Source organism: Pseudopipra pipra, chromosome W (assembly GCF_036250125.1).
Source record: "Pseudopipra pipra isolate bDixPip1 chromosome W, bDixPip1.hap1, whole genome shotgun sequence".
Taxonomy (NCBI): domain Eukaryota; kingdom Metazoa; phylum Chordata; class Aves; order Passeriformes; family Pipridae; genus Pseudopipra; species Pseudopipra pipra.
The window spans coordinates 16,943,532-16,960,512 of NC_087580.1; the positions used below are offsets into that span (position 1 = coordinate 16,943,532).

Here is a 16,981-nt window from a genome sequence, read left to right on the forward strand (position 1 = left end):
AAGGAAAAGAAATAATATCAGACAGGAATGTAAACTAAACATCCAAATGTTAAAATCAGCTGAGTAAACCTTTTTAAATACAATTCTAAAGATGTGATTTCCACTGTCACAATAACTTCTCAGTTTATAACAGGAAGATAGAGAGATGTTTTACCTAAGAATTAAGGAAATCCTCAGCCTGCTAGCTTTCCATTTATCTTATTTGCAGATTTGTAGTTTTTGGTGTATAAGTTCTACTCTCTCCCTAGTCCTGAGAAACTGCTGGAGGTGGTTTGAGTCCCACCCAGTTGCTAAGCAACAAATGATCTCTATTGTGTGAACCTTATGTCTCCTGCTAAGACTGAACACGAAATTTGGGCAGAAGGTCTTTACAGGGGTAAAATGTAACTAAAAGCAAGGCAATTCACTAAAGCTTTTATATAAAGATTCATTCTCTGGGAAACTCTTAAAATTTCTTGCATGCTAACTTTTAGTAAAATACAATCTTTTAGTTTTAAGTTATCTACAAGTGAGTAGAAGGACTAAAGAGAGAGATTCTGCTTTCTGTTCTCAGTTACCGACATGCCTGGATTCTGCGGGGCAACTCCCCCGCAAGTCAGTCACCGCCGAGCTGCTGTTCCCCGGGCTGCTCCGTGCGCCGTGCAGCTCCCGGGGATCCCCGTAGAAGTCTGGCTGGCTCTGCAGAAGTAGCTGTCGGCGTTGCCTCTGTCGCTGAGGTGCCTCTGCCGCCGAGGTGCCCCTGCCGCCTTTTGCCGTGGCTGCCAGCGCCGCCTCCCCCACGGCCGAGCCGGCGCAGCGGCAGCCCCAGCGCGCAGCCCCCAGCCCTGGAGCGCGGCCTCAGCACCCGCACGCCGGACTCTGGCAGCTGTTTGAGTAATCCTAAAGGGAATTTTTATGCTGTTATGTGTACCCGAGACACTCTAACGGGAGGAAATTCTCACGGACTCTCACCTCTGGGTTTTAAGTTACTAACAAACGTATGGCCGCTTCTCCACACATGCACTAGCACGGTACCGTTAACAATACAGTGAGCTCACAACAACGTTGGACACACAACACAATTAACACGAGAGTTAACAAAAAATACGGAAAGGCAGTTCTCTAGCCTGCCTCTCCTGTCAACGAGAAGTGGCACTTTTTCGGTGTTGCTCGTTGTGCTAATATAGCATCTTCCAATGCAAGGCCCAATAGCTGCTACTTTCTTTCATATGTACCACACCTGGAAACGGCATGGTTTGTCTTTTTTTGTTTGTTTGTTTGTTTGTTTTTGTTTTGTTTTTTTTTGTTGGTTTTTTTTTTTCCGAAAACAGCGTCTGTTGCCATGGCAGCGATTCAGTGGCTTTCTTCCGGGTTGCATGGTGGCTTCAGGCGCCAGCGGTGCAGCGCCATCTAGGGACGCGGAGGCTCCCAGCAGTGTCGGTCCAGTTGACACATGCGCAGTAGCAGGCACAGTGAGGAGCGACAGTGCCGACTGCGCAGCCGCAAGAGAGAGCGGTGCTGCTGGCACGGCTCCAGCTTCATTCGCCGCCGCTAGTGATGTTCCTGCAGCCCCTACACGTCCTGCTGCTACATGCACGGTGCTAAACGGAGGTGATCTCGCTGCTTCTAAGGGTCCTAGCATTCGCAACATCGCAGCCGCAGGCACGGGGATCCCCCCTACAGCAGACCGAACGGGGCGGGGACCGGCCGTAGTCCCGCCATCTCCCGACAGAGCCGTCCGAACCTTCATGAGTTCCCGTCGCTCAGAACTTAACTCTCGTAGCGACTGAACTGCCAGACGCCAAAGCAGAGTACACGTTCTAGGGGCTCCTGACCCCGTAGAGATCTCGTCCCAAAAGAATTCCTTTATAGCGTCCCTTGTGGACACCTGAAAGGCGGTTCGAGCAGCGGGAAGTAGAGTCCTCGCTCTCACCCATGCCATCAACCCCTTAGGGGCGGTTCCATCAGAAACAGGCTCTCCTAGAGAGAATATATATCGGAGGAGCGTTTCCGCGGCCTCATCCCCTTCGGATGCCGCGGGCCCCATGCTCTCTCCCTCGGTCGACTCACCGGGCCAGGGTGAGATTCCTCTGTACCATGCGCATGGCTTTGTTCCGTGATGCCGGGGACAGCATCACCTCCCACGACCGCTTCCCTCAGCTCCTTCCGTTCGCCTTGCATCCCTGCAGAACTCGACGAAGTAGAACTCCCTGCTAAACGGGCGCCAGATAACGGCGGAGGGGTTCAGACAGAAATGCACACAAATCAATATGATTGGCAAAAATGTCCGCTTTATTAGAGGAAAAGCAGCTTATATGCTGCTTGTGATGCAGAGACATGTGATTCTTTTTCAGGTTACATTGGATACATAAGGTAAACACACTGAGCTGTACATTACTAATTGGACCACACCAGGTGTCCATAAAACTTGTTTTCCTGCCAGCATAACTCCTCCTTCACCCTGGCACAGGACCTGCAGTCATATTAGTGGCGCAGTATTTTTTTTACTGTCTGCACCCAGCCATGCCAAGGTGAAGGTCGCAGAAATGCAATGGAAACTGTTCACACAGTTTCTGTCCTCCGACAGTGTAGTGCAGTCACGGTTGGCAGTGAGAAGCAACAAGTCACTGGTTGCTCAGTTGTCAGTTCCCAAGAGGTGCCGTTTGCCCGGAGACAGGGGGCCCAGTCAGCAGCACAGAAGGTCTCAGGTGGCCACGTCCTCCCTTTTGAAGCGGCCTCCACTTTGAAAAATGGCAGTGGCCTTCCGAGCCACCTCATCGGGACGTAGTGGGGGGCACAGAGCAGGCGTGTCGGGAAGCCTGTAAGCCCAGAGTATCTCAGCCAGTGGAGAAACGGGCAGGGAGCAGCGCTGCGGGCAAAGGGGCTAAAAGGGGGCTGCGACCTCCACTGAGCTGAGCCACCTCACTGCGGTTTGTCCAGTGAAGTCTCCCTTTTATTGCAATAAAAGTTTATTTTTTTTCGTCGGCTCCTCGATCTCCTGGCTATTTCTGTGTTTCCCACTGGCTGGAATTTCAGACGACCACAATCCCATGGTCTCTACAGCCCCGGCTGTCCCGGACCTTCCCATCTCCAACAATGTCGGTGGACAGAAATTGTGTGAACAATTTCAGTTGCATTTCTGAGACCTTCACCTTGGCATGGCTGGGTGCAGAGAGTAAAAAAATACTGCGCCACTAATATGGCTGCAGGCCTTGTGCCAAGGTGAAGGAGGAGTTGTTCTGGCAGGAAAACAAGTCTTATGGACACCTGCTGATATCCAATTAGTACTGTACACCACAGTATGTTTGCCTTATGTATCCAATGTAACCTGGGGAAGAACCACATGTCTGTGTGTCGCAGGCAGCATATGAGCTGTCTGTGCTCTAATAAAGCGGACATTTTTGCCAATCCTATTGATTTGAGTGCATTTCTGTCTGACCCCCTCCGTCGTTATCTGGCGCCCATTTAACAGGGAGTCCTACTTCGTCGAGTTCTGCAGGGACGCAAGGCGAACGGAAGGAGCTGAGGGAAGCGGTCGTGGGAGGTGATGCTGTCCCCGGCATCACGGAACAAAGCCATGCGCATGGTACAGAGGAATCTCACCCTGGCCCGGTGAGTCGACCGAGGGAGAGAGCATGGGGCCCGCGGCATCCAAAGAGGATGAGGCCGCGGAAACGCTCCCCCGATATATATTCTCTCTAGGAGAGCCTGTTTCTGATGGAACCGCCCCTAAGGGGTTGATGGCATGGGTGAGAGCGAGGACTCTACTTCCCGCTGCTCGAACCGCCTTTCAGGTGTCCACAAGGGACGCTATAAAGGAATTCTTTTGGGACGAGATCTCTACGGGGTCAGGAGCCCCTAGAACGTGTACTCTGCTTTGGCGTCTGGCAGTTGGGTCGCTACAAGAGTTAAGTTCTGAGCGACGGGAACTCATAAAGGTTCGAACAGCTTTGTCGGGAGATGGCGGGACTACGGCCGGTCCCCGCCCCGTTCGGTCTGCTGTAGGGGGGATCCCCGTGCCTGCGGCTGCGAAGTTGCGAATGCTAGGACCCTTAGGAGCAGCGGGATCACCTCCGTTTAGCGCCGTGCATGCAGCAGCAGGATGTGTAGGGGCTGCAGGAACATCACTAGCGGCAGAGAATGAAGCTGGAGCCGAGCCCGCGGCACCGCTCTCTCTTGCGGCTGCGCAGTCGGCACTGTCGCTCCTCACTGTGCCTGCTACTGCGCATGTGTCAACTGGACCGACACTGCTGGGAGCCTCCGCGTCCCTAGATGGCGCTGCATCGCTGGCGCCTGAAGCCACCATGCAACCCGGAAGAAAGCCACTGTGGATCGCTGCCATGGCAACAGACGCTGTTTTCGGAAAAAAAAAAAAAAAAAAAGCAGAACCAGGTACGGTACATATGAAAGAAAGTAGCAGCTATTGTGCCTTGCATTAGAAGATGCTATATTAGCACAACGAGCAACACCGAAAAAGTGCCACTTCTCGTTGACAGGAGAGGCAGGCTAGAGAACTGCCTTTCCGTATTTTTGTTAACTCTCGTGTTAATTGTGTTGTGTGTCCAACGTTGTTGTGAGCTCACTGTATTGTTAACGGTACCGTGCTTGTGTGTGTGTGGAGAAGCGGCCATACGTTTGTTAGTAACTGTTAAAAGCCAGAGGTGAGAGTCCGGGAGAATTTCCTCCCGTTAGAGTGTCTCGGGTACACATAACAGCATAAAAATTCTCTTTAGGATTACTCAAACCAGAGTCCGGCGTGCGGGTGCTGAGGCCGCGCTCCAGGGCTGGGGGCTGCGCGCTGGGGCTGCCGCTGCGCCGGCTCGGCCGTGGGGGAGGCGGCGCTGGCAGCCACGGCAAAAGGCGGCAGGGGCACCTCGGCGGCAGAGGCACCTCAGCGACAGAGGCAACGCCGACAGCTACTTCTGCAGAGCCAGCCAGACTTCTGCGGGCATCCCCGGGAGCTGCACGGCGCACGGAGCAGCCCGGGGAACAGCAGCTCGGCGGTGACTGGCTTGCGGGGGAGTTGCCCCGCAGAATCCAGGCATGTCGGTAACTGAGAACAGAAAGCAGAATCTCTCTCTCTTTAGTCCTTCTACTCACTTGTGGATAACTTAAAACTAAAAGATTGTGTTTTACTAAAAGTTAGCATGCAAGAAATTTTAAGAGTTTCCCAGAGAATGAATCTTTATATAAAAGCTTTAGTGAGTTGCCTTGGTTTTAGTCACATTTTACCCCTGTAAAGAACTTCTGCCCAAATTTCGTGTTCAGTCTTAGCAGGAGGAGACATAAGGTTCACACAATAGAGATCATTTGTTGCTTAGCAACTGGGTGGGACTCAAACCACCTCCAGCAGTTTCTCAGAACTAGGGAGAGAGTAGAACTTATACACCAAAAACTACAAATCTGCAAATAAGATAAATGGAAAGCTGGCAGGCTGAGGATTTCCTTGATTCTTAGGTAAAACATCTCTCTATCTTCCTGTTATAAACTGAGAAGTTATTGTGACAGTGGAAATCACATCTTTAGAATTGTATTTAAAAAGGTTTACTCAGCTGATTTTAACATTTGGATGTTAATTTACATTCCTGTCTGATATTATTTCTTTTCCTTGGTCAAGTTTAGTGAATTCATTATTTTTTCCTTTTTTTTTCTTCTGTGTTTATGACAGAGTTGCAACTTTGAGTTGCATTTCATGTGCTGTTTAAGCAATTGTTAATATTCTATTTATAACATAGCAGCAAGTACATTTTTTTTCAGATTTTAATATATATCTTCTGTCGTGGATTCGTACAGTATGTACAGAGCAGTTTGGTCAAACAAAACGTATTATACGTTTTTCAATGTTTTATAACTGCTGATATAGCATACAGCCTAATTGCTTTTCTAAAAACACTACTCAGGCACACACTATGCTGTGAAGTTTGACTTATCTCTCTTGGCACTGATGTTATGTCAACAGTTATACTACATGAATTTCAGATTATTTTTAAAATAACCTAACAAGATGCAAAATGTGTGTGTTTACTTTATACCAATAAAAGAGCAGATTGCTAAATTACACTTTGCAAAACTATTGATGCGTGAATTAGAACTTTTTATGCCCATTTGATTTATAAAGCAGAAATGTCTGGAGACCACATGATAATCTGTCAGGAAATCAGTAGAGATTGCAATAAAGCTACTAGAGTCAGGTTGAATTTAGTAAAATTTTTCTAGTTTGCCTCCCAATATAACGATCTCAAAGCTAGATTTAGTTAGCTTTACATTCGGGAAATTAATTAAAACCTGTGAGTGATTTAGGATTTTAGTATAATGGGTGTAGTTTTTACCTGTTCTGTGCTGTTGTTCCACAATTATGGAGTTACATGTTCTTACAACTAGTTATTTGTTTTCCTTTGTGCTGCTTATGTTGTGAATTTTGTTCTCTTACCGAAATTTCATAGATAAAAGAACTAAAAACACGAGGAGATGATGTAGATCACATCTAAGGAACTGGCTGCAAGCTGGAATCTGGCCTTCTATATCCTTCTGAACTGCACATGTAGCTTAAGGCTGAGTATTAAACAGAATGATCAAACAGTATTTTTTCACTGTCATAGACTTAAATGCGAACTTTTTCAAAAGATGAGCTTGACAATGACTATAATAACTTGATGGCACAATCAAGTGTGACAGATTCAGGCAGGGGAAGTGCATCTGTCAGTGCATCTACTGCTGAATCTTCTATGGGACTTGCTCATAATATGACCTCAACACAGACATCTGCAGTAAAACACATCCAATTTGGAAACCATGGGCAGCTTTTGCCAATACAAAAAAATACCAACACCTGATGAGGGTTTCTTTCTCAGTGACTTAGCAAATAAGAACTGCTCTCTAGTAAGCAGCTATGAGTTTCAGACACTGGCTGGACATGGAGCAGAATCAACTGTTACAGAATGTCTCCTCAGGTCTGGGGAGAGTAATTTGGAAACAATGCAAGAAACGGATTATGACCAAATATCTGCAGAAGGCATAACAACAGAGACAGATTTTTCCTCACAGGAGACAACATATCGATGTCACCCTTTAGCTGTTGCTGCCAGTGCAAGTTACAGCCAATCTGCAACACCAGTAGAGATGTCTGAAAAAGAGATAATCTGTATGGAAACAAGCACAGATAGTTTGGCAGAGGTTATGCCAGAGGTGCTTTCATTCATATCTCACAAAGAATATGAATCCAAGGATGAAGACTTGTCTTCACTGAATCATTATGAATTCAAACATACAGTGATGCAGAAATAATTAACCAATTAACCAGTAGTGCAATCAACTTAGAAAAAAAAAATATATTGGAAATTAAACATGGACAGATTGAAAGTTTACCTGACAATCCAGAAGCCAAAGTCCAAAGTGTAACTGAAGACAGCAGTGGAAAGGATTTTAAAGACATTAGTGTATCTCAGAATCCAAAGAAACCTACTAATATTGTAGCTTGTGAAGTTCAATGTGAGTTTAATACAAATCTGTGCCTGATGCATGAAGAAGTGGACAAAGATGAACTGCAGGAAGCCAGCACTGAGGTAGAACATACTCAGGAATCAAAAGCGCTCCTGCATTCTGGCAGCCAACTTGAACCAAACAGCCTTTGCCAAGGAGAAAAAAGTGAGAAAACAGAAATAGGTCTACCACTGAATGTACACAAACATTCAGCTGTTTGGAAAGCAGCTCCACTGCAGACTGCTTGTCACTGGTATCTAGGAAAGAGGAGGATTCTCTCCCCACAACTCATCCAGAGCTGCCAAAAGATCACACTCTGCGAAAAACACCTTTTTTCTCCGTGTTGCCTGTGCAAATTGTGGAGCAGAGGAATGTCTGTTTAAATGCAGATTTAGAAGATGATTTCTTGACTGAGATAGGGCAGACGTGTCACTAAGGGGAAAGGAAGACAATGGAAAACTATAGAACTTTTAACATCCTGAGGCCTAAGGGTTGTCACTGTATACAACGATCTGTTTCTGTGCTGCTCATGTCACATCAGTGATGTTTGTGAAGATCAGGCAGACTGGTGTGGTTTGGGAACTCTACATCAGACATTAACTATTTTGTAGTGCTTGTATTTTTCTGTGTTTCATCTCAGTAGTGTTACAGTGGGTAGCAAGATTTATTTGGAATCATCATATGACAGAAACCTTTTGGCTTACGAGTCTTCCCAAAATTATATGTGGCTGTGCAATAACAATTTTTGAGGTAAAATTCTATATCATATCCAAACTAGAAAAACTTTGAAAGGGTGAATTGCTTGTCCACTTTGAAAACTACTACCAAGTTGCCAGACAATGCTATGTATTTGGTATAGGGGTCAGTGATTTAAGAATTTGTAAAACACTTTTGCAAGACAGAAACGGGGAGAGAACAGGTGACAACCCCCTCAGTTCATTTGCAAAAGTTGTTTCATATGTTAAGGTCTTTTTTGTACACAGGTGTTTGTAGCTGCCTGCATGATGAATGAAACCTTGGAAAGAAAGAACAAGGTTGATGCTGTTTTCTGCAGGTAACAATGGTAACATCAGGAGCTGTTGTGGCTAACAGTTTCCTCAATATTGTTAGAACACAGTTTTTGGAGCACAATTCTTTTTGGTATTATAAGCATAGTTTTTCTTAGTCATATACACCTTTTTAGTGTTTTTTTTAAGCACATGAAATTAAGGATTTAAGAGAGTGTACGAACTTTAAAGTAAGTATTACAGGAGCACAATTTGTCAGCATTATGAGCACATTTTAGTGTTGTTAAGGCACAGTATTTTTAGTTTTGTTGGAGCACAATTTTTTAGTATGTTTAAGCATATGATTATAGAAGGTTAAGATCTTAGATTATTCACTGGGTACTGGTGGAGGAAAGTTTACCTGTTTGGTGGAGAAGCTTTAACACCATAAGGTACTAGAGAATTAGTATGGTTTCATTACTCATGAGACACAGTGAAATGAGATTCAAAAATATGTTTGTGTGATGTGTGTTTGAATGATGGTGGCCACCGTGTGAAAGAGAATGAATGAAAATGTATGCATGTATATGTGTGAATATTCACTTACACAAACACTTTTGGATAAACAAATACACCGATACCTTTCCATAAAATGGCAAGAAATCCTGAACAAACTCTCCGGGCTGCAATAGAATGGTATGCAAAGAGTGCAATAGAAACGGAAGATCCAGTGTTAATATACGATCATGTCATTGTGTTATTCAAGGGCCAAGGTGTGAAAAAGAATAACAGAAGACATATGGCCCAGAGTTTAATGGAGTTCCATTTCCAAGGATGTTCTGGACAGAGTGGAAGTTTTAAGAATAAACCCTATATTTAAAGAAGCACTTTTAGGCACACTTTGAGAGCACACATCTTAGGGTCAATAGGTTGTTGAGTTTATTGGTGATGGTGGTGTTGTTGTATGTTTGAGCTTATTGAGATGTTATGGATACAGTAAGGAATGTTACAGAAATGCAATTTAAATTGTTCAAACATCAACGGGGGATTTGTCGGTGGACAGAAATTGTGTGAACAATTTCAGTTGCATTTCTGAGACCTTCCCCTTGGCATGGCTGGGTGCAGAGAGTAAAAAACTACTGCGCCACTTCTATGGCTGCAGGCCTTGTGCCAAGGTGAAGGAGGAGTTGTTCTGGCAGGAAAACAAGTCTTATGGACACCTGCTGATATCCAGCTAGTACTGTACACCACAGTATGTTTTCCTTATGTATCCAATGTAACCTGGGGAAGAACCACATGTCTGTGTGTCACAGGCAGCATATGAGCTGTCTGTCCTCTAATAAAGCGGACATTTTTGCCAATCCCGTGGATTTGTGTGCATTTCTGTCTGACCCCCTCCGCCGTTCCGTAGATATAGTTAACAGTTTTCTTCTGGTTACGGCATAAAAGATTTTATTCCAACACCTGCCTGTGTCTGCCTGGAATGGGGAGGGAGTGCAGGGTGGCCCCAGCAAATGGCAGCAAGCAGATCCAGCAAGGCCCAAAGGGCACCAAGGGCACCCAAAGGGCACCCCGGGCCTGAGTCACGGCCAGAGGTGCAGGCTCTCACGCAGGGTCACTCCCCTGTCCCCTTCGCCTGGGGAAGCAGCCCTTTGGCGTGGCAGCCAGGACACATGGGTCCTGTGCAGGACTCGTGCAGACGGCCCCACGCCCAAAGCAGCCCTGAGCAGAGCCTGGGCACCATCCTGCCGCTCTGGGGCTTTGGAAGGCTGCTCCCAGTGAGCCCACCGTGTCCCCGGTCACCCCAGCGCAGCCCCAGACAGGGCTCCTCCGGGCTGCCCTGGGGCTGCATTGGACAGGGCCCATAAGGGAGAGGGAAGAATGCGCTGGCAACCACATGCGGGGCCTCACAGGAGCCCAGGGAGACGACATCCGTAGATCTCGGGGAGGTGACACTCGGAAGGTCTCGACCTCTGTCTTGGGGGGGATGGCGAGCCACTCAGGAGTTGATGGGTCAGGATCAAAGGGTGGGCAGGCTGGGAATGGGCACACTGCTGTGGGGGTTTGCTCCAGGCCTCCTGAGCAGGAGCAAGATGGGGAGGAGACCTCTACAGGCAGCTTGAAGCAGCCTCCAGGTCACAGTCCCTGCTTCTCGTGGAGACTTCAACTGCCCTGGCGGGAGCTGGAGAAGCAACACAGCCAAGCACCAAGAGTCCAGCAGGTTCCCGGAAAGCGGTGACGACAACTTCCTGGCCCAGGGGGCTGGAGCCTCTGACAAGCCAAAGGAATGCTGTGCTGCTCCACCTCTTCCTAACACACAGCAAAGACCTTGTTGGAGATGGGAAGGTGCGGGACAGCTGGGGCTGTAGAGACCATGGGATTGTGGTCGTCTGAAATTCCAGCCAGTGGGAAACACAGAAATAGCCAGGAGATCGAGGAGCCGACGAAAAAAAATAAACTTTTATTGCAATAAAAGGGAGACTTCACTGGACAAACCGCAGTGAGGTGGCTCAGCTCAGTGGAGGTCGCAGCCCCCTTTTAGCCCCTTTGAGTGGCGGTCTGAAAAATAAAAGTTAGACACGTTCCCAGTATGGGGAACTGGAATAGTTTATTGAACACGAGAACACTATTGTAAAGGCATCTGGGGCTGTATGTTAATGAAGGGGCCAACCTATGTTAATTGGGGAGTTACACAAATTTTTACTGCAATTTCCAAATAGTTAATTTTTCTTCTAGTAGGATTACATGGGGGACAGAGGGATTACAGGGGTTTAGACATGGTTTGATACAATCATCTGAAACGTCCTTTCTGATTTCTGCTGGAGCCAAGCTTGATCCATGAGGTAGAACTTTAACAGGTCTTCTGAGAAGGGTCCAGCTCCTTCAGATCACGAGGTTTTTGTCAGCCCTTGTTTTCCTTTGCTGAAAGCTGGGTTTGGGTTCCCACACCTTTGCCCCTTTTTTTTTTATTTTTCTAAAAAACAAAAAAACTTGGAAAAAACTTTGATCAAACGTTTGCTAATGCAAGGCAAAATACAAGGGAATACAAATATTACCATAAATGTTTTCTTTAACTAGACTATTAAATTTATCATGCTAACTAAACATGTAATCTAAGTTTTGATTACTATTTTTTTCTGCAACTATCAATGCTTTGATCTATCGGTTCAGAGTGAGGTAATAACAAATTCTATAGCTGCATTTTAGAAGCAAATGTATTCTTAAATGGATCTAACAAGAAATATTGCAGTCTTACTTTTCATACCACAAGTGAAATTAATTTTAACATGGAAGCTCCTTTTTCAAGGCAATGTACAGCCTTTTATATACCTGAGATGGAAAGTATGATTATGTAAAGGCATTGTGTGTCAGAACAGTTTGGGCCACAAGGTTTGGCATTATAAAGGCATGTGAAGGAATCATAGCTGTTTTAAGGCATTCTGCATATTGCTACATAAATTATTTTCTTAAACTTAGCACTAACATTAAAAGCATTAAACCAATCAAAAAGACTATTAGATACTTTTGGATATAGAAAAGTAAACAAGGAACAAAATGCAAGAAGGAAGAATTCCCAACAATGCTAAACTAAATAACTCTGGATTAATATAAAACTTGTTTAAACAACTTAACTTATTTCTATTATTTCTTATTAGAAATTACTCTTATAAAATCTTTTTTAAGCTATTCTCTAAAGATTCTGTTGACTTATAAGCGATTGATTTTGAACCAAACTTAATAACTTCATGACTTCAGGGTTCGTGTGCTCCTGACTTTTACCTGAAAGTGTTTTTTAGTGTTTGTTTTTGAAAACTTTTATTTAACCTAAAACATTTCTGCAAATGAAATTCTATTCAACTCAGGATGATATGTTTTCTGTTCTTTATCTAAGGGTGTTTGTGCATGTGTGAGGTAATGTGCATTTGTGTATAAATCAGAACATATTAATTATTGTATTTTCGCACGCATGCATACATTCACACATTCATACTCGATGGCCATCGAACACACATCATACAAACATACTTTTGGGTTTCATTTTACAGTGTCTTTTGGTTATGAACTGAGAAATTGGCGTTTTTTGTTTCTCACCCTTAGATTAGTAATATATGTTTTCTGTTTTTTATGATAGTATAACCTGTAAAAACATAAGCATATTTTACTTCATGTTTAATTTAAATTTCAAATACATATGAACATTCCTATAGTTCAAGGATAAAATATATACTTCTTCTATTTTTAAGGCAAATATATGTCTTTCTGCGTTAATTTGGCTTTTGGACTTAAGGAAAATTGTTATTGTGAGAACTTTAAAATTTTCAAAAATACAGCTATGCATACATTTAAAAACAATTTTGGCTATTAGCTATGGAAGGGTATCTTCATTCAGCAAAGGGTCTTTGCTTTCCTTCGCTTTTCCCTTTTTTTTTTTCTTTCTTTGTTTTTGCGCAGGGGGACAATCTCTCCATTGGTAGCGTTTTGTTCGCCTTACTCACACTGTTAAACTGAAACAGTTAGATTAATAAACAAAAGGGTTTCTAAAAAAAGACCAGTTCTTAGTTTAGGCTGCAAAGAAAAAGGAAAAAAGTCAAGGAAGGGGGTTTTTGCTGCCTCGACTACTGCTGAAGTCGGCAGCTTTGTGTCTGCCCCACTCCGTTTGTCTCTCGGGTCCCTCTGTTCCTGGGTTTCTCTCGTGCTGCTGCCGCTGGGCTTCCGCTCGCTCCCTCCTTCGCCGACGGTCCCGCTTGGGCTCTTTCCTCCCTCGGACCTTTCCCGGAGCCCCCCAGGGATTCTGTGGGATCCTCTTCTCCGCTCACGCTCCATAGCCCCGGTTTTTGCATACCTCCTGCTCTGCTTGTCTTTGTTTTTCCCGGTGCCTCTTTCGATTCCGGGTCCTTCCTGCCTTCTGAGTGGTTCCCGCTGGGGTCCCGCTGCTGCTTCCGCCGGCGCGGGTCTCTCGATCTCGTTGTTTGCTGGGGCGCCGGAGGTGGTGGTCCTTCCTCAGGGACCTGCTCCTGGGTGTTGACCTCGCGCCTCTGGCCGCTGCTTGGCTGCTGCTGCTGAGCGCGGTAGCGGGCGGCGATACAGGAACTTGCCGAGGCAGCGCGGCAGTTCGCTGGCGCTGGCTTCCACCCTGACCCTGCCCGGGGTGGCTGCAGCGGCGGTGGCCATGGTTCTGTCTCACACGGCTCTCTCCGGGCAGCGTGTGTCGGGCTGCAGTGTGCTTGTGCGCTCCGCTCAGGGGCTGGGGCCCGTCCCGGGGAGCAGCTGCTGAGGTTTGTTGGAGACGGGAAGGTCCGGGACAGCCGGGGCTGTAGGGACCATGGGATTGTGGTCGTCTGAAATTCCAGCCAGTGGGAAACACAGAAATAGCCAGGAGATTGAGGAGCCGACGAAAAAAAAATAAACTTTTATTGCAATAAAAGGGAGACTTCACTGGACAAACCTCAGTGAGGTGGCTCAGCTCAGTGCAGGTTGCAGCCCCCTTTTAGCCCCTTTGAGTGGCGGTCTGAAAAATAAAAGCTAGACACGATCCCAGTATGGGGAACTGGAATAGTTTATTGAACACGAGAACACTATTTTAAAGGCATCTGGGGTTGTATGTTAATGAAGGGGACAACCTATGTTAATTGGGGAGTTACACAAATTTTTACTGCAATTTCCAAATAGTTAATTTTTCTTCTAGTAGGCCTTGAGCCTCTTCAGGGATCTTCTTCCTTCTTGCCTGAAATCCCTTTTTTCCCCTCACTCACTGCTCTTGCTGCCCAGCCTCACTTCCTGCAACACCTTCACCCATTTTCAGTCTGGTTCTCTCACTACTTCTTTTAATCCCCAGCTTTTCTCCAGAACAGCCAATTGACATCCACGGAATCACTACGCCCAGAAGCGCCAGGAGAGCTCCACAAGTTCAGAAGTTCAAGTGGGCAGAACCCCTCTTGGACATCCCCTTCCCTGCTTGGAACATCTGATTCCACAGGAGGAGCCAGATGCTGAGCAGTCCCGAAAGCCCTCGTTTTCTAGACAGGAGCTCAACTCCAACAGATCACAGCACAGACCTATAAAGCGCCTTTGACCCCGAGCGGACAGAACCCTGTTCTTCTTGTCCGCACTTGTCTTCCCATGGAATGGAGAGCCGAAAAAAACCTCTCCAGGGTAGGGCCAGAACTGACAGGTTTACGGCAGAGGGGCAGAAATTGCCCTGTCATTGCCTCCAGGATGATATGCTTGCTCCAGGATCCTTCCATCAGGGAGCTTTTGTCGGATTGTTTGGTCAATTTTAGGTCAATTTCTATGGCTTTCAGCAATGTCAGCTTCCAGTGGTGAGAAGTCATGAGAGTAGTCCCCAGAATCGGGTGATGCCCCTTGGTAACAAGACTTTGTGTTTAAGTGGCAAATGTTTTTATTCACCTCCTGGCTTCTGCAGAAGTCTCCTGTTTTTCAAGACTCCTAGACTCCTAGAGCAGTTGGTGTTGGAAGGAAGGGACCTGAAAGCTCATCTGCTTCCAACCACCCCTCTGCCACGGGCAGGGACACCTTCCGCTAGACCAGTGTCGTGGTTTGAACCTTGTTTTCCCCCAGAGGGCTGAGAAAAAGTGGTAGACCCCAAGGGGTGGAAACCCTTGGAAGTTTTGAAGTTCTGTCCAATGGGCGCTCCTGCAGAAATGTAAACATATCACAACCAGACCGGAAGAGATGAGTTGTAGTTTGGGTTGTAGTAGGAGAGGTGGCCATGTTGTGATCCACGAGGTAGGGGCTCTGTGCCCCTTGGGGCCTCTGGCCCCCTCCCAGCCCCGGCTGGGGGGCTGCAGGGACCTGGAACAGCATAAGCTGGGCTAGGTGCCTGTAGTTATGCCGGAAGATGCTTTTCTCCATGGGCACAGAGCAGCAACTGACGCTGACCAGAGAAACGGTGGCAGAGAGCCAGGACTGATAAGACCTGAACTGAAGGAGCAGCAGAAACAACATGCAGCGCCGGAGAGAAGACTTCTGGAAAGGGAGGAGAAAGAGAGCCAGCAGCAGAGAGAGAGAGTTTGGGGTAAGACTGTACCAGCCCCTCAAACTCCTTTGAGACCTCCGAGAAAGGAGGAGTAGACGGACTCCTATTTTAGAGGAGCCTTGGAGGACAGCAGCACTAGAGAGAGAGAGAGAGAGGAGCTGAGAAGCTCAGAGACGTCCTGGAGCTGGACCGGGACGGCCAGATGGAATGCAGGGGGGAGTGACCTTGGCTCCCCCCCTCGCACTGCTGCCACGGTGGCAGCCTGAGAGACAGGGCACAGAGGCCCTGCAAAAGATACCAGACCGTCACGAAGACCCCCCTGTGTCTTCGTGATATGACGTGGTGAAACGACCTTGTCTGGGGTTACGAAGCCCACGGAAGAACCCTCAGTTGAGGCGATGGGGCCGAGGGAGGTTGGATATCTCCCTCGTTGAGTGCTGGCAGAAAGCCAGCTATCAGCTGCTGCATGTGGAGAAGACAGACAGACTGCTGCCTCAGAAGATGCTGCTGCTCAGAGACTGGAAGGGATCTATCCTTCTTTCCCTCCTAGACTTTTATTCGGAGGGGAGAAGAGATCTGATCCATTGTAAATACTATATGTCATAGTAGAGATAGTTGTGATCGTGTGTATAATGTGATATGGTATTTATATGTACAGTCATTGTAATATATTCCCTTTTCCCCCACTTTGAGTCTGGCATGTTCTGTCTGGAAAAACCCATCTCACATTGGGTTGAGATGTGGGAGGGGGGATGGACCTAGGGAATTGGATTTGGGGACTATCTCAAACCATGACAACCAGCTTGCTCCAAGCCGCGTCCAACCTGGCCCTGAACAATTCCAGGGATGGGGCAGCCACAGCTTCTCTGGACAACCTGTGCCAGGGCCCCACCACTCTCCCCGGGAAGGCTTTCTTTCCCATATGCCATCTAAGCCTGCCCTCTGCCAGCGCCAAGCCATTGCCCCTTGGTCTGTCGCTCCAGTCCCTTGGAAACAGTCTCTCTTAGCCAAAGCCTTCTTGGTCCTCCCTGTTGTGTTGCAAAATTTGCAAGCTGATGTTGTGCCAGGTGGCACCAGCCAAGCCCTGAGCCAGGTGCAGGACCTTGCACTTGAGGTCTGAGGTCACTGGGGCTGTTGAGCCTGGAGAAGAGGAGACTGAGGTCAGATCTCCTGGGGGGCTGCAGCTTCCTGCCAAGGGGCAGCGACCATTTCTGCTCTGTGGGACCAGGGACAGGAGCCGAGGGAACGACCGGAGCTGTGTCAGCGGAGGCTTAGGTTGGACATTAGGAAAAGGTGCTTTCCCCGGAGGGTGGTCGGGCACTGGAACGGGCTGCCCAGGGCAGTGGTCACGGCCCCAAGGCTGCCAGAGCTCAAGGAGCGTTTGGACAACGCTCTCAGGCACACGGTGGGATGGCTGTGCTGTCCTGCACAGGGCCAGGAGTTGGACTGGGCGACCCTTGTGGGTCCCTTCCAAGGCAGGATGTTATGTGATTCGAGCTCTTTGGTTAAGGCTTCCTCTGGCCAGGAAGAGCTGGCAAAG

The 16,981-nt window shown here is 47.1% G+C and overlaps 1 long non-coding RNA gene across 1 annotated transcript; it reads left to right on the top strand.

Moving 5' to 3' along the window:
* The first annotated feature begins 4,362 nt into the window (after positions 1-4,362).
* Positions 4,363-6,561, top strand: LOC135405111 (uncharacterized). Its single transcript, XR_010425744.1, has 2 exons — positions 4,363-5,436; positions 6,423-6,561. It is a non-coding gene; the product is annotated as an uncharacterized LOC135405111 (long non-coding RNA).
* Positions 6,562-16,981: the final 10,420 nt, after the last annotated feature.